At 39.5% G+C, this 25,316-nt stretch overlaps 1 protein-coding gene across 6 annotated transcripts in view; it reads left to right on the forward strand.

Annotated features, from left to right (window-relative positions):
- FRMPD4 (FERM and PDZ domain containing 4) overlaps positions 1 to 25,316 on the forward strand; it is a 582,613-nt gene that overhangs the window by 88,935 nt on the left and 468,362 nt on the right. The gene's annotated exons all lie outside the window — the stretch shown is intronic.

The following is a 25,316-nucleotide window of genomic DNA, read 5'->3' on the forward strand; positions in this document are numbered from 1 at the left end:
TGTTGGCAGAAGACACGATACCTGTGTTAGAGACAAAGGACAGTTTATTATCCATAGCAAAACAGTAGCCAGAGTATCAGAATTTGTGTCAATTTCTTGAGCCCCCGTTTCCACAGGGCAACATGAAGAGGCCCAGATGGATGCCAGACATGCAGTGGTTTCCACTACAGGAAAGGAACCCTGAGCTTAAAAAACTCAAGTCTTCTATAATGGGCAGTAATCACATCTACCCTTTGCTCCAAAGGGAGACACTATCTCTGTCTTCCCAGGCTGTAAGCAAACCTGCCCTCTGCTTGGGAAGGAGGCACTATATTTTAGAATTTTATTCCCTATATCAATATTTTTAAAAAATTAGTCCAGAACAAAGTCAGTCAGGGCCTCTGCTCAGAGGATGTGTTGAAATACAAGAGACCCATGGAGAATTACCTCCCAACATAACATTTGAAAACTATGTTTACATTAGAAGATAGAGAGGTATGCAAATAAACATTGCTTTGATATTTTAAATTTTTTTATTTTTTATTTTTGATGTGACAAAATATAACACAAAAGGGAAAGCGAGTGGCTATGGCACACTGAAGACTCCAGAGCACACGTAGCATTTTAAGGATGTTGACAGCTGGGTCTGGTGGTGATTCTGGAGGTTATGGCACTGGGGGCAACATCAGGATGCCTGGTAGTGTATCGCCAGAACTTAGTGGAAACAGCTCTTGCATGGCCGATGGAGGCACTGAAGAAGTGCTTCCATGTATATGTGCAGACCTGAGAGGGATAAATGACAGATACTGTGGAGAGGCTAACAGGAACTAGTTGAGAGCTTTAGGAGACACTTGCTGTAGGCTCCTAGAAGTAACCAGTAACAGCTCTATAAAAAACGGTGGGCCTCTAATAATTGGAGGAATTGAGATCCAACAGAATACAGGTTAGATTGAGAATGGCTTTTGTGGCCAGGTGTGGTGGCTCACCTCAGTAATTCCAGCACTTTGGGAGGCCAAAGCAGAAGGATTGCTCAAGCCTAGGAATTGGAGGCCAGCCTGGGCAACATAGTGAGACCCTATCTCTACAAAAAATAAAAATATTAGCCAAGTGTGATGGCATGTGCCTGTGGTCCCAGCTACTCCAGAGGCTGAGGTGGAAGGATTGCTTGAGCCCAGAGGGTCGAGGCTGCAGTGAGCTATGATTACACTACTGCACTCCAGCCTGGATGACAGAGTGAGACCCTGTCTTAAAGAAAAAAAAGAGAAAGAGAGGGAGAGAGAGAGAGAGAATGACTTCTGCTACTCCTGATTTAAAAGACTATTTCTGTGGAGTGTAGGGGTGTGTATGTGTGTGTGTGTAAATGGAAATTTGGTAAGAAAAAATAAACAAATGAAGTGGTGAGACCCAACCCCAAAAAAATCAATGCATCTATGTCTGTAAATTTTCTGTTTCTGATTCAGATTTTGTCAGTGATCTGTAATTATCAATTACCCATTGCAGTGCTCCCAAAGTGTGTTTTGGGGAGCCCCCAGGATGTACTTCCAGATACTCTACCAAAGAGGAAACCTTTGGCCAAATACATTTTGAAAATGCTGATTATTATACCATCCCTTTGGGGATTTACACTTCACAATAGCCTATGAAATACTTTTAGGGTTTCCTTCCCTTTAGGATGCTCATGAACTTGGTTTAAACTTGTCTTTCCTAAACGCACCTGAATATAGAATCCTACTTTTGTATAACATTCATAAAAATCTAAAAAACACTAATGTTTTAGAGAGCACATTGTGGAAATGTTTTATGGAAATTTTATAATATGACTGTAACAATTCAAGTGCTAATAAATAATAAAGGAAAATTTCAGACTCTTTAAGAGCTTTTCAGTGATACCCATTGCTTTACTTCTTGCTTATATTCAAGGTCATTTAGAAACTCAGCATTTTTTAACCCTGGCACTGCATTGTATTCATCACTAGTAAAAGGGTCTAGTCCACCAGACATGATTTAGAATTTCTGATATTGACACTGGTAGTCAATGCGATATTTTAATAAGCCACAGTTGTCATATTGAGTGGATACAATTCTGGTGAAAGGCAAACTTACTTGGCATTTCTTAGTTCTTGAACAGCCCTTATTGAGAATAAATTTCCAATTTTCAACATGTTTATGGAATATTAAAACTTGCTTACAAACAGCTGTTTGTGAATTCGTTGAGCTTTCAGGACACAAGGTAGGTGACCATTGGATAAGAATGTCTTTTTCTTGGGTCCATGTGGAGTTTTTATTACTTTGTCATTGTTGCCAGGTAAAATATTAAGAATGTGGTTAAGAATTGGATAACAGCCTTGGTTTCCAGCTTTAGAAGCCTGTGTCAGTTGATAGGAAGATTTATTGGTGTTTTTCATTATGTTAAGTGGAAGATAAATTAGTTTTTTATCTCTTGTTTTCACAAATCATATATCAAAATTTATACGTGAAAGCTTCTCCTTTTGCAGTTATCTCTTTAGAAAAACAAGAAGTGTGATAAGACCAAATTGTTGGAATTGGTTGGAGGTATTCTGGCAGGAATTATCGTATATTCACGCTGATTTTGACATAAATTTCACAGTGGCTAAAATTGTGATGTGAGCAAAGGTTGTTTGCTTTTTTTTCCCGAGTCATGTCATCTCTTTGTGTTTCATTGTGCATTCAAGTCAGGGAGATCAGGAACATTTGTGTTTCAATTCTGGATCCACTGTGGGAATTTACTTAATTATTATGAGCCACAGTTTCTTCTTTTGCAGAGAGGAATATACTTATGTCATAGGATGTTAGATGTGTTAAATGAAATGCCAACTTTACTATATATATATATAGTCTCATTCTGTTGCCCAGGCTGGAGTGCAGTGGTATGGTCACGGCTCACTGCAGACTCGACCTGCCGGGCTCAAGCAATCCTCCTGCCTCAGCCTCCAAAAATGCTAGGATTATGGGCATGAGCCACCACACCCATGCCCCAAATAAATATTTTGTATATAGAGAGTATAGTGGGTAAATTCAGGCCCTGAAGTCAGCTTGAGTCTCAATCTGAGCACTTTTACTTGATGTAGAGCTTTGAGCAAGTTGATTAATTTAGTGTCAGCCTCCTCATTGTAAAAGGATTAAATGAAGCAATACTTATAAAGCAGTTAACACATGGCTTGGCTAGTCCGCCAGTAGTAGGTTTCCTCTTAGCTTAGTAGTTCCTTTATTCCAACAAAGCATTGATGAACAGCCTGCCAGGATCAAGCTTGCACATAAGGCCCCATGTGGCCCACTTCTAAACATCTAAGCCCTTACAACCAAAAGTTAAATGATTAGTAGTTGCCAGACACTCACTTGCACAGAAGACTCACTTCGAGGAACTTTACAAAAAATACAGATTTCTTGGCCCTACCCAGATTTGCTGGATAAGAACTTTCTGGGAGAAGGGGGCATGGAGGGAATACTGCGATTCTGTGTGTTATTGAAGCCTCCAAGGGCCTAGGTGATTATTTTGTGCAGCTGGTATTTTCACCACAAATATGAACCAATAGATGAGATTTAAAAACTCCAGTACTTCCCACTTCATGAGTCCTATTCTAGTTTCTTATTCTTGAATAGAGAAGAGAAGCACTGTTTAACTGGGGTGAATGTCTTTATAATGGCCATTCTAAGTGCAAACATTTGTGTATTCTGTTGGGTGTTTCCATACCAGCTTCCTATTTAAAATTAATGCTTGAGCACTGTATGAGTGGACTGACCATCCAAATCAGGGCACTGTTAAGAGTGAAAAGGAGGCTATTAATAATTACTCTGGAAGAGAAGACATAAATGAGGGCCGTCCCAAGCAAAACGGACTGTATGGTCACCTGTAGGAACCTGGCCTAAGTCAAAGTAGGAGAGAGAGTAAAGTGGGAGAGGTCACATGGGAGTAGAAGGTTTGCCACGTTTTGTCTTCTGTTTCTCTCTCCTCCTTCTCCCCGATGCTTTATTTAGTACTTGTATTAGTCTGTTCTCATGCTGCTATAAGGATATACCCAAGACTGGGTAATTTATATAGGAAAGAGGTTTAATTGACTCACAGTCCCACAGGGCTGGGGAGGCCTCAGGAAACTTACAATCATAGCAGAAGGGGAAGCGAACACATCCTTCACAAGGTGGCAGGAGAGAGAAGAATGAGAGCTGAGTGAAGGGGGAAGCCCTTGTAAAACCATTAGATCTCGTGAGAACTTACTATCTCGAGAACAGCATGGGGGAAACTGCCCCCATGATTCAATTACCTCCACTGGGTCCCTCCCACAACACGTGGAAATTATGGGAACTACAATTCAAGATGAGATTTGGGTGGGGACACAGACAAACCATATCAGTCCTCAGTAGAACATACTGGTCTCACCTAGAGAGATTAGATTGGCAAAACCAGTATCGGGTGGGGTTGGAGTAGGAAGGGGTCAATTTTTCAATGATCTGAGAACTAAATTGTGCTGTATGTGCAGCCTTTCAATTAAATCTGGACACACCAATTTATTAAACGACCAGAGGTAGCAGTATTTATACTTATGCACCATGTAATCAGCGATGAGCTGGGCTCTGAGACACAAGGACAAATAAGAGATTCCTTGCCTTCAGGGAGCTAACAGTATAGTAGGAGTTATAGGCAAGTGCACAGGCCATTCAAACACTGAGTGAGGAGAAGTAAGTACAGGATTCTTTCAGGAAGAAGTAATCCAAAAACCTATGTTGTACAACTTTTGGTGACCCATTTTTGCTTTTCAAATATAGTTTATAGTCCTAAATTCTATGTTGCCTTATAAAGACATAAATGCTTTAATCCCCAAATTCTAAATCCTCCCACTCTACGCTCTTGTTCCTTGCTCACAAATCCAATTTTCCAAAGCCATTAATGCTGGGTGAAGATCGTTTTAAACAATTGACATGAGGATGTGACCCTCCCAGGGTGTATTTTAAATTCAAATATGAGGTACCTTACCCAAAAGAATGTCAAAATAGTATATTTGTAAGGTCAGATTTATCAAATAAAAATATAGAATGCCAAGTTAAATTTGAACTTCAGTTAAACAATGAATATTTTGCTTTTAGTATAAGTATGTCCCATGCAATATTGGGGACATACTTATACTGAAAATTATTCATTGTTTATCTGAAATTTAAATGTTTAAGTAGAAGTCCTACATTTTATCTAGCAACCCTATATGTTTGGGGGAGCTCAGTTTGAATCAATATCTTTCTGGAACTCTTTTATTAGGTCTTATTTTTTATAACCTTAGCCTGAACCATGTTACACCATGAGATTACTTCCTTTTGTTCTTTCAAAAAGCATTGACTAAACCTGCTGTATATCAAGGATATACAGAGGTCACTGTGACTAGAGTGCATAGTAAAGTTGCTGAGTGGTCATTGCAGGCCCAAATGTGTGCAGTGGGTAGGAAGTCACTATAAGCTGTGTGGTTTCACTGAAGCTTCGGCGGAAGACAGTCAGTGGCTGGAGAGTTGGGTGGAGTGAGCTGGGGATCAGAGGGACATTTGGAAATGGAGGCAGACAACCATGGGCCATGTAAACAAGGCAGGGAAGCTTGGTGAAGGCAGGACTTGGCTTTCTTCCTTTTGTGTTCCCAGGGATCTTACAATAGTCTTTGTACATGGGAGCTGTTCAAATATTTGGTGAATTAAGTTGCCTCCTCCAAGGGGATATCTTCTGCCATTTCCTTCTGCGTCATCTGCCAGAGAATTATTTATTTATTTATTTATTTATTTATTTATTTATTTATAATTTATTTCCTCTCTGGCTGCTGCACACGAAGTGCTTTCCTTCTTCAGTTTGCAAGTGGCCCATGGGGTTTGGCAAGATAACCAGCATGAGCAAAAATGGACTGGTAAGCTGTGTGGCCAGCCAAGCTAGGCAGAGGGCTTCCTTTTCACTTTAGGGCAGAGTGCAAGGGGAGGTGTGTGTGTGTGCATGCGCACAACCAGTCAAGCTCTACAGAGGATGTTCTTTCAATGTTATATTTTAATGTAATGTTAATGGTCTAATGTTATGGCAGAGAGAGAAAGAGAGAGTGTGTGTATGTGTGTGTGTTGTGAGAGTGATAAAGAAGGGAGTGGGAGCACTGTGCTAAGGATAGATTGTTTTGTTGGCACTTTACAACATAAATCTTTTATTAGAACCTCCAAAGTACAGATTAATTTAAAAATGAGCCAAAGTCAACCCTGGAGGTAAGAAATGAGCCAAGACCAGTGATGCAGCAGGTCGTTGAACATTTGCCATGGCTTGACCAGAGAGGTGCACAAATACCACATAAAGATGATTATACTGAGCAGCACTCTTGGGTTTCTCCTACTGCACTTTGTGACAACTTTGATTTGCAGCCTCCAGGAATGATGCCAACCACCTCCAGGGGTGTTGAGAAATATCTAAAACAAAATTAAAATAAATTCACTTTCATTTAAAATGCAATTATATTCTATATAACACTTTTAGGAGCAGTGGGACTGGGTGTTAGAAGATCAGGGAAAGCAATGGGGCAGCAATGTTATGAATTGCAAAATTGGAAAAGAAGAAAACATGCCAACAACTTGTGAAGGATTGGACACTGCTGGGGAGAAGACAGAGATCAGGAGTGAAAACAGCCTCTAAATTTAGCTTTAAAACTTTTGGGGATTCATCTTTTTTCTTGTACTGTCAGCAGCAGAATGATCTGCCCTTGTGGTATCTCATTTTGAGCGTTTGTTTATTTGTTTGCTTAGGATTCATTCATTCATTTACTCAGTGTTTATTTTGTGTGCTAACTCTGTGCTAAGCACCAGGCTTATTAACACACAGGATGGGCTTTCAATGGATTCTTTTAATGTGTTCGTATTGCCATCCTATCAACATATGCTATCCTGGCCTGCCCTGGGAGCTAGAAAGAAAGAGGGTGCAGTGTCAGCAGGTGGAATTGAGTGAGCTCATCAAATGGCAGCCATTGAAAGCTGCGCATCCCTTCTGGGGGAGATGTGGCTGGTAACAGCTTTGAGGATGAAATAATGTGTGCCGACCTCAAGGACAACTTAGGGTAAAGCAAGGAGAAGAGAGAGGATGAAATAGTCTCTCCTCTTACAAACCTAAATTTAATTGTAGCTAATGGTAGTTCATGCCTTTCTTGTGAGAAGACAGGTCTTCCAAGCTGCATAAGGGGGCCAGTTACTGGAAATTTGGTGTAATTTTATTCATTCATATAATACAACTTGAGTTTTAAGATACTTTTTTTTAGGCATGAAAATTCATGCTTTTTCAACATCAGAAGAACATGAAAAAGTTAGTTTGTTTACATGCATAGCTGATAGTGTAATCAGTACTATTAAGCTGCTTTACAAAGTTAACCATTGGCAATTATGAAAATAAGTGAAAATTAAAGGGCAGTACTTAGATTTCAGTACAGCATTTTATATCCACTATTCAGTATTAGACTTTTTATGCAGTATCGTACCTTTATCCAGAGCCATCGCTCAATGCATATCTTTGAAAGTCCAATTAGAGTCTCAGAAAGAACATGGCTTTTTGTCAGAAAGACACCCAAATGCCAATTTTATCACTGCTGCTAATTCACTTGGACAAGTTACTTTCCTCTCTGAGCCTCAGTATTTTCACCTGTAAATGAGGATAATAGTGCCAACATCGTAGGGATGCTGTGAAGTTCAGTGATGTACATGTAGCTCTTGGCACATGGCAAGAGTTTAACAAATGTCAGCCACTTCCCAACCACCTGCCCCTCCGGCCTATCTCCCTCCACCTGTTCCTGTGCCAAGCGTTCAGGTGCTTTTCAAGAAGGACACAGACACTAAACCAGTGCCATCAGATTCTCTCTGTGGTTTTTGAATTATTTATGTTGTTTGTAATAGAAAGAGAGCTTAACTAGGACTGAGACATCTTCTGTTTAAAACAACTTAACATTTACAAACTATTTAATCTTGAATAAGTCACTTGGCCACTCTGAATTTCCATTTCCTTATCTGTAAAATCAGCATTATCAAACCATACAGTGTTATCTGAGACTCAGATAATGTTGTATGTGGAAAAACTTTGAAAACCCTCAAGCATTATAAAAGGCCAAGTTTGCTCAACAGTTTTATTGAGCACCTACTATATGTCAGTTACTGTTCTCATGCGCTCATGGAATTGACATTCTAGTTGGGAGAGTTCGGGATCAAATTAAAAGCTCTTTAAAAGTAGGGATTCAGTCCTATTTATCTTTGAATCATTACTACTTTCACAGTAAATTGTCATATAGGGTTTCATAAATGTTTAGTGAAATGGAAAGATAATTTATATAAAGGAAAAATAAAGGAATTTATATAATTTTAATGATTATGTTGTCAAATGTTGTGGGAGATTCGTATGACAATAATAACCTCTAAATTCAATCTGTATCCAAGAATCTGATTAGAAAAAAAATACCTGATAAAACAAGATAGGTATAAATTAGAAAGCTGAAGGCCAATTCTTATCTTGTTCATGACTTAGGAAATACTGGGTTCTGTAAGCCTGCAGTTCCTAGCATATTGCAGTGTTGATGGATATTAATTTCTTTTGGATATTAGAACATGAATTGCTGTACATCAGCTGTTTTATTTAATCAGAGGTGATTTTGCTCCCAGGAGAAATTTGGCCAGTTCTGGAGATACTTTTGGATTGTCACAACTGACAAGGGGGTTGCTAGTGACATCTAAAGGGTAAAGGATAGGGATGCAGCTAAACATCCTACAATGCACAGGACAGTCCCCACAGCAAAGTATTAGCCTGTCCAAATGTCAATACTGCTGAAGTTGAGAAGCCCTGATCTACGCAATAGAAGAACAAGAGTCTACATTTATTATTTTCTAACATTAATATATATTAGGACATTTTTATGCATAGTTGATAATAATAGACTGGGTTTAATTGAATAAAAAATAATGTTGAATGTATGACTTTACATTTAAGAAATATATTTTTGCATTCTTTTCATATTGTATACATCTAAGTACAGAAATTTTTTTTTTGGTATTTGTTTTGTAGCTGCATTAGAAATAAATGAGTTAGCATGTTCAGACATGCTCCATTCATCCTGAACATGAATGAAATGCCTGCCAGAGAAGGATCATTTCCTGCCATATTTCATGCTGGCAATCAGACTTGGTCTGTTTTAGTAGTGCTCTTAGCATTTTGAACAAATATCTTCCATATTCACAGGGAGGAAGATTTATTAAAATATTTTCAATTAAACTCATTTCAATTCTTGGTGCCAACATATTCTATTTGCTCTTGTATTATATGACTCTCATACTTGACTACACATTCAGAAAGAGAGGCTATGTTTAGATATTAATCCTGAGGATTTCTGGAAAGTTTGTCATTCAAATATTTTTTACTACTCCTTTCTCTTTGATATTTGATCCAAAGATTTTTATCCACCCAGAGCTAGTTCATTTTCAAGAAGCTTTATGTTTTTTATCTTTTTGAAAGTCCAGTTTTGAAGAGGGGTAAGGAGTTGGCACAACATTTCCAGAAGCTGATCAGAAAACTAAAATGTATCATTATGTGTTTTCTATAAGTATAATCCTTGGAATTGTTTTCCTAAATACATTTTTAAAAATGGTTTAAGAAGTGAAGCAACAATGTGTTAAATAAACTCTTTTAGGTTGCCATTCAGAAGCAGTTCAACGGGAACTGACAAATTTGAGTCAGAGCAGTGACCTGTTTTTGTAAATAAAGTTTTATTGGTTCACAGCTACAGGCACTCATGTATGCATTGCCTATGGCTGCTTTTGTGATACTACAACAGGGTTGAGTGGTTGCAACAGAGACTTCTTGGCCTCCAAAGCCAAAAACGTTTACTGGCCCTTTATTTTTATTTATTTACTTATTTATTTATTTATTGTTGAGATGCAGTTTCGCTCTTGTTGCCCAGGCTGGAGGGCAATGGTGCCATCTCAGCTCACCACAACCTCCGCTTCCCGGGTTCAAGCAATTCTCCTGCCTCAGCCTCCAGAGTAGCTGGGATTACATGCATGCACCACCACACCTGGCTAATTTTGTATTTTTAGTAGAGATGGGGTTTCTCCGTGTTGGTCAGGCTGGTCTCGAACTCTCGACCTCAGGTGATCCACACCACCCCTCTCCGCCCCGACCAGCCTCCCAAAGTGCTGGGATTACAGACATGAGCCACCGCGCCCAGCCCTGTCTGGCCCTTTAAAAACAATTTTGCTATCACCAGCAGTATAAGAGTAAATCTTTAAAAATGTGATCTATAATCTTCTATGATGTTGATAAAACTTTTCTTTAAACGTTGTGTCAGTATTATCTGTCATAATGTATAATTAAAATGTATACTCATTATTTAATCATTGCATATTTGTACTTGAACATCCTAAAGTTAGTTTCATATCTCTTTATATCTGAAATATAAAATATTTACAAATTGATAATTCTGTATAATACAAAGTCATTAAAATTTTTTAAAATTACTCTTGTGAAAACCGTGCCTTCTCTCAGATAATATAGTCCAATAAACTTCAAATTCACTATAAATATTTATTAGTTAATCCTTTTTACACAGTTCTACTTTCCTTAAATACTCCTTTTAAAATTAGCAAAGCAGTTATAAAATCTATAAAATCAGGAATGTTGAAGGGCTTAATTACAGTGTCTGTTTGAAGCGTTCTTTAGATAGTGGAATAATCATGCTTTAGAAACAGTATTTGCTCAATTACATGAAATGGACTCTTTTGTGGTTCCATCTGCAGATGGAAATGACTTATTTGTACATGTCATCGTATATGAATTATTTGTTTATGCTATCAATTCATCACATTAAATCAGAATCAAGGCTATTTCCCAGAATGAAATTGTACCTTCTTTCTTTAAGACAAGTACCACTTTTGTTCTCAGGTATCCATCATTTAGAAATTGGTCACTGGCAAGATTTGTCTCAGAAACACTTAGGAAGTTATGCCATCAGATTATCCTTGGCAAATGTTTAAAAGGGTTGGGGGAAAACAAGAGAAGAATAAAGAAACTCTGCCTGCCTAAAAATTGTAAATAAATCTTTAACTTCAGGGAAATCTGGATGCTGAAGCTTGTCACAAAAACTCAGATGGGAGCATTAGTGTTTCTCCAAGGAAACTCTTCATTTCTGAAGCAGTTTGTATGGTATCTGTTCTTTTCATGATGGTCAAGATTATGCAATTGCTTTTGTATTAGTGAGAGTATTCAACTTATGTAACAAATGTTGAGACTTAACACAGTAAAAATTATTTCTTACTCATGCCATTATCTAGAGAAGGGAGAGGGGAAGATTTTCTTCTCCACACAGTCATGCAGCAACTCAGGATCTTTCAGTCTAGGAAGCAGCTAAGTGTGGCCTGTGGGTTAAGCATGGTGTTTTAGTTAGTTCCAGCTGCTATAATAGAATCCCACAGATTGAGTGGCTTGTGAACAACAAACAGTTATTTCTCACAGTTTTGGAGGCTAGAAGTCTGAAATCAGGGTGCCAGCATGGTTGGATTCTGGTGAGAGCCGAATTCCTGGCTCATAGATAAGCATCTCCTCGCTGTGTCCTCACAGGAAGAAATGAGGGTGATAGAGCTCTCCAGAGTCTCCTTCATAAGGAAACAAATCCCATTCATGAAAGCTGAACACTCATGACCTCATCGCCTTTCAAAGGCCTCACCTCCTAACACCATCACATTTGGGATTAGGATTCAACATATGACTTTTGGGTGGAGAGATAAACCTTCAGTTCATACATAACACGTGGTTTTGACTTTTATAATGTTTACAATAACCAACAAACATTTTTGACCATGAAAATTATATGCAATTCAGATTGCTGAGTTTACCATTGAAAATTGTACTGGAATACAGTCATGCTCATTTGTGTACTTATTGTCTATGGCTGCATTTGTGCTACAGTGGTAGAGTTGAGTGGTTGTGACAGAGACAATGTGACCCACAAAGTCTAAATTTTTTCTGTCTTGCCCTTTACAGAAAAAGTTTGGCAACCTCTATTCTAGAGGCTTGAACTTCGTGGAACTCTCAGGCGGTTTTAAGGGCAAGGCTAATAATATGTGGCTCTGCCTTCACAGTTGGCTGGAACTCAAGCATGTATCCCCAGGGCCTATAAGGGAGGCCGGTAAATGCAGTCTAGTAAAGTGATGCAGATGAGAGACCACAGATATAGTGAACAAGAGTCAATGTCAGACATTTTATAGGAGGAATTTATTGTGTGGACTCACCTTTGAGTCCTGCCTTCAACTATGACTTCGTCTTATTTTAAGTTCAGTAAATGCATGAGCTCTTTTATTCCCTCTCCCCAAGCTGTCATTATTTCAGCTCATCACACTTTATTTCCTTAATGTGCATAGTCACAAAATGAAAGACAACTGGTTTGTTTTTTGGTTTTTATGGGGCTTTTTATAGATCAAGATAAGCAATGTGATTAAAACAGCAGGGGTGTCCAATAATTGAGTTGGGTTTGCCAGGCTCATTTGTGTATTTACTGAACTAGTCATGCAATAGGTGTTAGAAATATTGATCAAGGCAGTGTTTTATTTTTATGGATCCTGTTATCCTTTTTGGTCTGATTGCACCTGCCAATGTTTGTGAGTTATTGTCAAATGGGCACCTTCCAAAAGGGTAATGTTTCATTGGTGTAGTAAATTTCATGTGAGCGTAGATGCTCCTATAAATTCAAAGGTTGTGATCAGCCAGATTTTTCCTTCAAGACAGAAGAAAGAGACAAATAACAGGAATATGGCAATAAGAGATTTTTATATTACTAAAGGGAGGCCCTTCATAATAAAAACCAATAGGATCCTTGATTTTTGTTGGGTTCCTGGGAATTTCTCAACATCAGTAATAACTTTTTAAAAGCTGGCAACAATAGAAATTACAAACATTTATCAGCCCACCAAAAGCAGTGTATAAAACTGATGTTTGACTCATTACATTCCAAAGATTTATCTGTTTTGGCTTAAAATCAGGACAAGACTGACTCAGACTTTGTCCAAGTGGGTCACTTTCATGCCATCAACTTTGGGTGTATGAGAGTTCTTCGAGGACTTTGGAAGAGTCACAGTTGCATGGAAAATGGAAGGTAGAGAAGTGGCAAAGTGTACATTCTTTGTAATTTCCAGCTTTTTAACTTACGTATATCAAAATACTACTGCCAAACCCCAATATTCGAAATTTCGTGGTGAAAGCACACTTCCAACTTTCATGTAGAGTTATTATCTCTCTATTGCCATCAAGGCAGCCTGACCCCTGACTGGGGCGGCTACTCTGGTGAGTGTCAGACATCTTGGGGTAGACTTGGAATTGCTCATCAGTGGCTAGCAGATATAGAGAAAGGAAACTAAGGCCTGGCACACTGGCTCACGCCTGTAAACCCAGCACTTTGGGAGGCCGAGGTAGGATGATCACTTGAGCTCAGGAGTTTGAGACCAGCCTGGGCAACATAGTGAGAAACTATCTCTATAAAAAGTTTAAAACATTTGCCTGGCATGGTGGCATGTGCCTGTGGTCCCAGCTACTCAGGAGGCTTAAATGGAAGGATCTCTTGAGCCCAGAAGGTCAAGGCTGCAGTGAGCTATGATCGCACCACTGCACTCCAGCCTGGGCAACAGGGTGAGACCCTGTCTCTAAAAAAAAATAAGAAGGAGAAGGAGAAGGAGAAGGAGGGGAAGGGGAAGGGGAAGGGGAAGGGGAAGGGGAGGAGGAGGAAGAGGAAGAGGAAGAGGAAGAGGAAGAAGAAGAAGAAGAAGAAGAAGAAGAAGAAGAAGAAGAAGAAGAAGAAGAAGAAGAAGAAGAAGAAGAAAAGTAAGACATTGCTAGGACTTTTCTGGCACTCCATGGCATCCTCACACATCACTTCCTTTCCTCTAAACTTTCCAGTAGGTCCTCCATATACTTTAAGGTTGTTGCCTGACTTTGGAATTGTGACTGAGGCTAAATGTGACTATATCTATATTTTAAAAATTATTTTCAGCTTGTAATTAAGAAGATTCAGTGTATGGGCCCACATGACTAACCAATCCACTGTTCTCCAAATGACTATGCATTTCTATCAGATGATCCTCTCATTTCTAATAAAATTAATGGTCATCTCTGTTCAACAACCTTGTACTCTCATTCACAGCATCCTTTCCAAACTGACCTGTTCTAAAAAAAAAAAAAAAGATGCATTGAATGGTGAGTTTACATGCAAGGAGTCTCTATTACTTTATTTTAAACAGGAAGAACAATAATGTACTTCCAACCCATCTAAAACTCTAAACAGTTTCCCCCAAATATCAATAAACTAATCTATAACATTCTATAATGGATTTCTGCATAACACAAAGCATTTAGAACAAAAATTGCCAAACTATTTAACATTTAACAAATGCATTTGTGGGCTTGGGTGCAGTATATAATGCTACTGTGCAATGTTAAGTGCAAATTACATCTTCCTCCTCTACTACAACAAACACACTACTGCCAATAAACATTGGATTGACCTGTATGCAAAGTATATAGAGACATGAAAATGACTCAGTTATCTCTTCCTTGTGTTTACCTGTTTCTCTTTTTCTTTCTCGAGACAGAATGTTGCTCTGTCATCCAGGCTGTAATGCAGTACCACAGTCATAGTTCACTATAGCCTTGATCTCCTGGGCTCAAGCCATCCTCCTTCCTCAGCCTCCTGAATAGCTAGGAATACAGGCCCATGCCACCATGCCCAGCTAATTTTTAAAAATTTTTTGTAGGCACAGGATCTTGCTATGTTTCCCAGGTTGGTTTCAGACTCCTGGGCTCAAGCAATCCTCCTTCCTTGGCCTCCCAAAGTGTTAGAATTATAGGCATGAGCCACCACACCTGGCCCCAGCTAATTAAAAAAAATCTTTTGTAGAAATGGGATCTCTCTATGTTACCCAGGATGATTTCAAACTTCAGGGCTCTAGTGATCCTCCAGCCTTGGTCTCTTAGAGTGTTGGGATTACAGGTGTGAGCCACTGGACCTGGCCTGTTCACCTGTTTCTGTATGCTTCGTCATTCCCACCTCGTGTTTTAACATGAGATTTTATAGCTTTCCTATCTTTCCTACTTTGTTCATGGAATTTTCCATCTTCTTAAAGGGCATTTTCAATTGATAATATGGAAAAGACTATCATGCTTATGCACAAGATATTTAAACAACTCAAGCACAGGATGTGTTCCAATCCAATAACTGCAGTGCAATCCACATCCTCTCTTCTAGCCTGAAGAGCACATTGAACATTTTCACTGGCATACATGTGCAAATTAATCATGGCAGGTTTTCATTTTAGTTAGCGAATTGAGTGTACAAATGTCTTATATGTTGTTATAGCAGATATTTGGAAGGTGAGAGTAAAGTTTCGGGGCATCTCTATAAGATTGCTTTTATTCACAAAACTGAAGATGCTCTTGTCATTATATAGCATAGTAAAGGTTCTAGGTGGAGGAAACAAACCTAGTTTTTTTTTTCCCATGGAAGTTTTTGTCTATGACATGTGGGAAGGTGAAGCATGATAAGCATTTATTCCAGGCACTGTGCAGCATCCTGGACCCACATTCCTCACACTGGAGCAGAAACAGTTGTCCATCTAAAGGGCTTTTTTTTTTTTTTTTTTTTTTGAGGCAAAACCTAGTTCTGTCGCCCAGGCTGGACTAGAGTACAGAAGTGAGATCTTGACCTCCTGGGCTCAAGCGATTCTGCCACCTCAGCTTCCTGAGTAGCTGGGACTACAGGCATACACCATGTTGCCCAGCTAATTTTTTAATTTTTTGTAGAGATGGTATCTTGCTATATTGCCCAGTCTGGTCTTGAACTCCTGGGCTCAAATGATCCTGTTAAGTTGCCCTACCAGAGTGATGGGATTACAAGTGTGAGCCACTGCACCTGGCATTTTTGTTTTGTTTTGTTTTGTTTTTTATTTTTTTTTAAATGAAGCTGCATTTCTTCTTCCAAAGAGGAGGTATGCCCAGAAACTGCATGAGATTGGGTGGGCTGGCTATCAGCTGGAGTCCAGCCCAGCCTAGAGGATTCTGCCTTTGGCTCAGCTAAATTTCTCTTGTCCACTCCCCTCTAGTTGGGATGAAGTTACTTCCACCTCCCCTCAGGGCTGGAAGAGACAAACATATGCCTCTTCAGACTTGGTCACTCTAAGCACTTAGTGGATGGGGAGATGGTTTTTCTTTTTTCCACATGGGATCTCCCTTCTCTTGAGGCAGTAGAAGAAATGTTATTTTTTCCAGTTAAGGAAGAGGTTCACTGTGGACTGCTAAGTTGACTGGCGCCCTAGTTCTGCTTTATTGGAGAGATTTCAGTCAAAGCCCCTTTTGTATTGCTACACATATTGTTGCCGGGCCAGGGAGGGAGTGAGGTATGAGTGGTGGTTGAAATCCAGAAATAGTGTAGCCTGTAAAGTCTAAAATATTTACTAAAAAATTGGCTCTTTGGAGGAAAAGTTCACCAGCTCCTGTTCTAGTCCATGTGCTGTGGACCTGGGATCCTGAAATTCTGCTTCCAGGGCTTCGAAGGATAGGCCACACTGAAGAATGTTCCAGTGGGTCTGTTTGCAGAGGCAAGGTGGACAGAGCTGAGATGCCTGGACTGCACATCCACATGGAGCTCTGGAGTGGCCCTGAGTGTGAGTTGGGGAGAGGAGAGGGGTGGCATAGGCAGGGTCCTGAGGCAGTCTCCTTCTGCCACACCGTGGTGGCACTGTGAGGGGCGTAAAGTTTTTAAATTTGAAACTACCTTGCAAGTCCTTATGAAAGAACGTTTGTCAGATTACGAGGGTAGAACACATGTTTGATTTAACAGATTAGTAGTTGCTTTGGAACTTTTACATAATTGGATGTATAGTGTGTGGCCCTCTATTTGCGTTCTTTCCCAAACCTGCATATGTTGAGGGTGGGCCTGCAGGAAGAGGGATGACTGACTCATTTACATAAAGGCACTCTGTATGCAGAGAGAGGTAGTTGCCTGGTTGAATCGCCCTTAATCTGGGCTTTCCTTTTAAAGCGCTCTTGCCCAGAAATGATAAGAAAAAGGGGAAAACAGTGGGTTGGGATTTTTTCCTCACAAAGGAACTATATTTGCGGCCAGCTCTGAGGCTCATAAGCTTCTTAGCAAGACAAAGAGAACCCAAGTGTTGAGAAGTGCCAGCAAGTCCTTTGTCAGACACTAAATATTTTCTGCCAGAGCAGTAATGATAATTGACGTCACCCACTTGGTCTCTTTTTTTCAATCTCTTCTCCTCTCTTATGTCCTCTTTTTTTTTTTTTCAAGGAGTTCTTGGCTTCCTCTCATAGAGGATGTCTGCTCTGGTTTGAATGCCACCTCCAAAGCTCATGTTGAAATTCAATTGCTATTGTGATGGTATTAAGAGATGAGACCATCAAGAGATGGTTAGGCTATCAGTGCTCTGCCCTCATGAATGGATTAATGCTGTTATCATGGGTGTGGCTAGTTATCATGGGAGTGGGTTATCTTAGGAGTGGGATCCTCATAAGAAGGATGAGTTCAGCCTATTCCTCTCTTTCACTGTCTCTTGTGCTCCTTTGCCCTTCTGCCTTCCACCATGGAGTGACTCAGCAGGAAGCCCATTGCCAGATATGGGCCCCTGGACCTTGGACTTCCTAGCCTCTAAAACTGTAAAAAATAAATTCCTTTTCAATATAAATTACCCAGTCTGTGGTATTCTGTTACAGCAACACAAAATGGACTAAGACAATGTCCAAATGTAATCACCATGGATGGATTGACTCAGAGTTGCCTGTACTTAAATTATGGTTCCAGTATCTTCTGCTTCAACCAGGGATGCCAGTGGTATTCTTCCCCTTTAGGGTTTTGCAAACAGATGTTTTGACAACTAACCACTGCTTCTTGTGATTCATTTCCTTGGAGTTACTGAACCCCAAACCCCACGGGGTTTCTGAAAAGACTGCTTCTCAGTTGGATTGCTGCTGTGTTAAAAAATCAAAGAAGTTTTGGTTCACATTGCATCAAAATGAGATCCGTCCTTCCATTTCTAAGAGCTGACTCTTCATTCACTTCACTGAAATGAAGAGCTTCGATTTTCCACCATATTCTGATATGTAAAGGTTACCTTTGCGTGCTCTTAGCAGACAAAAATGCTAGAGTGGTAGAAGAATACTTACAGGATTATTCAGCCCTTAGAATCATTGCTTCATCGATAGTCCAGGGTACAGTGGCCTGCTATGAAACCACTGTGGATTCTAGGATGAGCCCATTAATTTTCTTGAGCTTTTTGGTGTTCATTCCTTGAAATTGGAGTAAGACTGAGATTATTTTTAAGGATATATTTTCACATTATCTGATAATGCTGTTGAACCACTTAGAGTCATAGGAAAAATACATATTTTTTTCTTTGCATAATTCTTATGGCAATTTCTGTTTTTTTTTTTTTTTCTACTGATGAGAAATAGTACAGACAAAAGGAGATACATATTGCATGAGATTCCTGAACCAGTGTAGCATTTTTTAGCACATTTTAGTATAATCTTTCCTGGACACCTTAAAATTAAGGACTCACTTTCCATTAACGTGATGGTCATAGAGTATCATCACATCTGTCAAGATAAGATTCTTATAGTTTGAAAAGAAGGTGGTGAAAAATTCAGAAACCAGATTTCTGGCCACCTAAGTTTGTGATTTAAACCCAGAAGTGTTGCCAGCTAATAAGCCTAGGATAAGATATTTTGGTCTAATAAACCAGCAATTGGTGCCAGTTGGACTCTTAAGGGGATTCAGAGTAGGTGAGATTTTTCTTGGATTTTCTTGTCTTACTCTTTCTTTTGCCACTTCCTTATTTCTAGAGCAAGGAATCTCAACATCAGTACTATTGACATTTTGGGCTGAATAATTCTTTGTTGTGCAGGGCTATCCTGTGCATTGTAGGGTGTCTGGCAGCATCCCTGGTTTCTACCCACTGGATATCCATAGCATCCCCTCCCCTAGTTGTGATTATCAAAAATATCTCCAGATATTGTCAAATGGCCCCTGGAAGAGAGGAGCAAAATCACTGCTAGTTGAGAACCTCTGCTCCCTTCTGCCAGTTGCTGGGTGCTCCACGTTATTGTCTAGAGTTCTGAACTAATCACACCAGTAACCCATCCCCAAGTTCCACCCTCGGGAGTGCCCGAGCTCCAAAATCATTGCTCTCTCCACTAAGGCATGGCCCTCACCAAGGATGGATATGATATATTACTTGTTTAAAGTGGTTCACACTGGTGCATGTATGTCTCAGGGGATAAACTCAGACCAGCATATGTGCATTTTATTTTTTTGTTTTTTAAATTAGAAATGGGGTCTCATTTTGTTGCCCAGGCTGGTCGTGAACTCCTGGACTCAAGTGAACCACCCACTTTGGCCTCCAAAAGTGCTGGGATTGCAGGCATGAGCCACTATACCTGGCAATATGTGCATTTTAAAAGAAATTTGTTAAACAAAATTGATGTCTAATCAGTAAAAAATAAGAGACTGTCTGTAGGTTTACTAATAGTCACTTGGTGTTTTTTGAGACTTGTGGCAATTTTGTCAGATAGGTAAGGTTATAAAAGCGGATATTGAGACTCAGGGAGATTAAATAATTTGAACAAGTTCAGGCAGTTTGGTATAACAAAGCAGGACTACCATTCAGGTCTCTTGAATCTTAACCTGGTGATCAAAGTATTTTGAAATGTCAAGAGAGTCCTTCTAGGTGTTCTAATTGTCCCAAGCAATCACTCATATTCCTTTCTTTATCTCCTACCTGTCAGGGATTGCTATCTTCTTTTATACCATGTATTGTTCCTTGTAACTCACAAAAAGAGTATTCCAGAGGTGAAATTCCAAGAAACTGAAATGTGTCTTTTGAGAGTTACCACAGTTTAAGGGAGCTTTTACACAAAGTATAACAATTCCAGCTGCTGACAGTAATTTTCTACATAGGCATCCCTTTCCACTCTCAAGTCTCACTTACTGTGAACAAAAGCAAAAACAAGACTCTTCTTCATACTCGACTTATAGGAGATGACAACATATTCATTCTCTTGTCTCACTCTTTCTTTGGCCACTTCCTTATTTCTAGAGCAAGGATTCTCAACAGCAGTACTATTGACATTTAAGGCAAGATATGCTCTTGCCTTAGCAAATTTCACAAGAGATAATTCTGGTAGTCCTTGTAGAGTCCAAGCAACTAACATGCTAATTGATTTCTTAGTTTCTTAGGGAAATGTTAAGGGATTCTGTAACATGTTAGCAAACTTCCAAATACTAGGAGAAGTTGTTAAGGGTCGTGTATATTCTATGTTTAATAAGTATGAATTTTTTTTATTTTCTCTTTTCATAATTATACTATAACAAATTTGGAAACAATGCAAAAACCACAAAGAATAAAGCAAATTATCCATAATTCTAATGCTCGGTCATAACCCCAATGACATTTTGATGTCTGTTCTTTTAGCCTTTTTTTCCTAGTCATATACATATATTAAGAAAACAAGGCCTGGTGCAGTGGCTTACACCTGTAATCCCAGCACTTTGGGAGGCCGAGGCAGGTGGATCACCTGAGGTCAGGAGTTCCAGACCAGCCTGGCCAACATGGCGAAACCCCGTCTCTACTAAAAATACAAAAATTAGCGGGGTGTGGTGGCACATGCCTGTAATCCCAGCTACTCCGGAGACTGAGGCAGGAGAATCACTTGAACCCAGGAGGCGGAGATTGCAGTGAACCGAGATTGTGCCACTGCACTCCAGCCTGGGCGATAGAATGAGACTCCGTCTCAAAAAACAAACAAACAAAACAAATATACTGGAATTATAGTAGTCAGGATTTTTAAGCGTACAAGATTATGGACATTTTCTAGTATCATTATGTATTTGATTTTGATGACTGCATATGCTCTGTTTTATGTTGTATCATATGCTGTGTGTATTTGAATGTATTCTTCTATTCAAAGTTTTGAATATAATAGGCACACAAGGCATTTTTCAGTGTGCTATAGGTCACTTGTGGTATTAAATTGTGGAGGGAGAGGGAAGGATGGATGCCTGACCTTTGGTTTTTGTGAAAGCCACAGGTCTGAGCAGATTCCATAGAGAAAAGGTGGTGTTAATGTCACCAACCATATTTAATAGGGCAGCATAGACAGACTGGGAAGAGTGTGGACAAAGCTAGCTAACACTGAAGGAACCCAAACCAGATGAGCTGCTGTTTCCTGGGGTCATTGCTGGGAATGGTTGCTCTGGGGCAGCTGGATGGAGGTACCTGAGATGAAGGATAAAGAGGAGAGAGGTTTGCTTCCTACTTAATCATGCTTTCTGGGGGCTAGAAACACCATCATTATCATCCCTAACACATTTATTGACTATTTTCCCTATTCAGAGGACCTCTAAGAAAAGCGGGATGCCTTTGAAAGTGTGTGCTTAATAACCAGAAGTATACTGAGAGAGAAAGAAGACCATTTGGGCAGTTTTCAGAGACTGAAGCCATCAAAATCATTCCCTCAAAAATGATTCTAAATTGTCAGATAGGAAAAATGTTAATGAGCTATTGAATATTGGTTATAACTGATATATTATTTCTAGGACCAAAAAAATCCCAACCTAGTCTAGTTGTATTTTGCAGTCATGTGTGTAGTGGTTAGCAATATTCAAAGCTCCTCTGTGTACTCACTTTGTAGGACTTACTTTAGAATATAATTTTTATTGGACAGACTATACATATTTAAGCTTATTTTGTATTGGGTTTAATTATTAATTATGGTATTCTCTCTCTCTCTCTCTCTCTCTCTCTCTCTCTCTCTCTCTCTCTCTCTCTGTGTGTGTGTGTGTTTGTGTGTGTGTGTGTGTGTGTGTGTGTGTGTGTGTGTCCTGCTTAAAACCTTGAATTATGCTAGGCACAAAAGGCATGAAGGGAATTTTTTGGTGTGCTGAAGGTTCTTTGTGGTATTAGTCTGCAAGGGAAGTTTACTTAGTGACTTAATTTCTGGAAACACACTGCAGTTTCAACTGGAAACTGTTTGTGGAGCAAGTTATAACTGGGCATTTAACAATGTCCTCTGCCATACCTAAATGCAGTTTGAGAGTTGCTTTTTAAACTTTGTAATTTGACAATGATTATTTTCATGGCAAAATAGACAGATGCGATCATCAAATGTATCTACACTTCTGTTCAGTAGGTTATAACATCTTATGAATTCTTAAGTTACTTTTCTTGAGAATACCATATGCAAATACTCTACTATAAAACCATAATTTTCAGATTTGACTAGATATTTCTTTGCTAAAATTCACCGCTGATGCACATTATAAAAGGAATATACCTTTGGGGAGATTGGTGCATATTATAGAATTAATTTTATAGAATGATGAATAATATAGACATTTCTTAAATGGACAGTTTCTTTATCTCCGTCAAATTGGCTACTCTAGGGAAATAAAAATTTCACTAAAGTACAGGCCAAGATTGGATGCGAGCAGTGCCCTTTATTACAGCAATTGTGGAATTGCAGATCAGGAATCCAGGAAGTGCATGCTGTCTCTAGTTGATGCTTCAGGTCAAATACCCCCACTTAGAGCTCCCTTGGCCAAGAGACCCTTGACCTCCACCGCTCTGCTCCCTTGCTTCAGTTGGCCGTTGCTGGGAGAGGCCTTTGCTTGTAAAGATTCCAGCCAGGCTCAGGGCCTGTCTTTCCATCATTTTCTGACCAGGGCACCAAAGCACCCAACTGAGTTTTGTTGTTCCCCTGTTTAAAACTAACTTTACTATGAGCACCTATCCACCAGGAAAGGAATAATAATTCCAGACATTACAAATGGAATGTAAAAATGTGGTAAATTTGCCTGATGTTCAGAAATGTGCTTTTCTGAGTTACAGTCTCAGCCAGTTGCCTTGAAGACCGAGGAGATCCAATTGATCAAAGAGCAAGGAGCAGGTGTCTTCCACAGGGAAGCCAGGCAAAAGGTTGGTGCTTTCCAGGTAGGGCAGACAATGTCAGGGTCTGGCCTGGATCCCTTCATATGCTTTTTACTGTTTCTTTACCTTCCCTCTCCATTCGATTTTATGTTGCTCTTTTGTCCTTTTTTCTTGGTGATTCCCCTTGACTGCTAGAACCTACTTTGAACCCACTTTGTTGAACGAATAGAAAGCTGGAAGTAGCTGGCAGGCTATGCCCCCAGCCCGTACACACAAACACATAGATTTTGGCTCATGACTGTCTAATGCTGGAACATGGAGGCCGAAATCCTTTGCCTCGGGTCAAAGCAACTTGGAGGTGTAACTCACACTTAAGTCTCCTGTGGGCTCAGGCCAAAGCTACCCCTATGAGACATTTCCAGGGTTCTGTTCTTCTTGGCTTCCTCTCCCTCCTGGGCTGCTTCCCTTCCTCCCTCACCAGGTGTTCCTAGAGAGTACTGCCTTTATGATTTCTTGCACACAAACCCTCCTTTCAGTGTCTGCTTCTAGAGATCCTGGACTAAGACAACAGATCAGCACATATATTTAGGCCAGGCAGGGGCTCTAATGAGCAGTGACACCAACACAGCAAGTTGCATGTGGCTGTGTTGCCTACTGTCTAAAAGCAGAAGGTCTAGACTCAGAGAAACCTCAGTTCCACTCTCACCTCCTCCTTTGGTAGCTGTGGAACATTAGGCAAAGTGGCCGACCACTCTGAGCTTCATTTTCCTTGTGAAGTAGAGGAAAAATGGAACCAAACTCATAAGATTGTGAACCTTAAAAGAAATATTGCACGAAAAGAGCTGCTCATGACACATAGTAAATCCTCAATAAATGTTAGCTTTATAGAAAATCTTAAGTTTTAAAGGAGCCTTATGTTTAGATAATTCTCAGTAGCACAACTCAAAAAGGCCTTGTGAGATGGAGCAGCTATAGGTGTCCCCATTTGATAGTGAAGAAAATAGGCTCAGAAAGGTTAAACGACTTTGTATAAAGTCATATGGCTTGTTGTGGTCTGTGATGAGGACCCCAGGCTCTGGAATAGCAGGGTACTGCATTATCTAGGGTATGCACAGCTTCTCAGCATCTAGCAATCTGACATTTGGGGGTTATATTTGCCTGAACCAGTGAGCACATTGAACTCCAAGTATAAAAATAGACCTGAGATTTCTAAAGATCAGAAATATTAATAGTATATTACTAAAGAAACATGTAAGATAAAGAAAAGAAGAAGAACACAGAGTATGTTCTCAACCATTCTTTGAATGCTACAAACAATAATAGTTCATGAAAAGTGCATTTTTGCTTCATTTCGAATGATTCCAATTGCTGGTATTGATTCTTCTACCTTATCTAGAGGAAATGAAAGAGATTTTAGATGATGATGTTCTCACAAGCTCTTGAATCTGTGAATCTGAAAATATCACAATGAAAAATGTGAAGGTCACGTGCATAAATCTACATATGATAACATTCATGTATGTGTTAATTACTTCCAAATAAATTAAGATCAGACATATGGAAAACCATATGTACGAGGAGGAAAAAAACTCAGGTGTGTTCAATATATCAAAGTGCAGGAAATCTAACCTGGTTTGACTGTTGTGGGAGGGCATGTGTGAGTCAAGTCTTTAATTTGTAACAGAATGAAAGTGACTGTATTTCACTACTTTAGACAGCAAGGTCAAGGGGAGGAAATACACTTAGAAATAGGACTTTGATTAATATATAAAGGAATTCAAATTGTATTTGAGTTACCTGGAGGGCTTGGGACCACCAGGTCTTAGAGATTTCAGCTATGTATGAGAACATCCAGAGGACAGAACAGATGCAGTGGAAAAGACACAAAATAATGTCATGTAGGTGAGGAGTCTTTAATATTTTGTTTGAGGCAAGGAGCAAATACAAGCAAGACATGCAGAAGTGCAGAAATGTTTTTTGAATACTGGGCGGGTTGTGCTCTAGATGAAGACATAGACTTATTGCCAGTCCTTCTTAAAGGTAGAACCAAAATTGGAGGAGGAAAGTTACGAAGCAAATCAGAGGATGCACCTCTTCCAGCTCAGCTGGAAACAGCGAGTGAGTTGTCCATCACTAGAGGTGTTTTCCACTTATCAAAGATGTTACAGAAAGCTTCAGATATCTTACTCTCCCCCAGCATTATGAATATTTCATTTTTATTTTCATAATAATTTGTGGTACTTATCATTTAAACATAATCTATGTCCTTAATAAGATCTTTTTAACGTGTCATGAGTTTTATACTCTTGTGGTTTTGTGAATCTAGTTAAGAAGCGCTATCTGTCTTAAAGTCAAATATACCACAGCTAATG

Source organism: Pan paniscus, chromosome X, assembly GCF_029289425.2.
Source record: "Pan paniscus chromosome X, NHGRI_mPanPan1-v2.0_pri, whole genome shotgun sequence".
NCBI classification, from domain to species: Eukaryota; Metazoa; Chordata; class Mammalia; order Primates; family Hominidae; genus Pan; species Pan paniscus.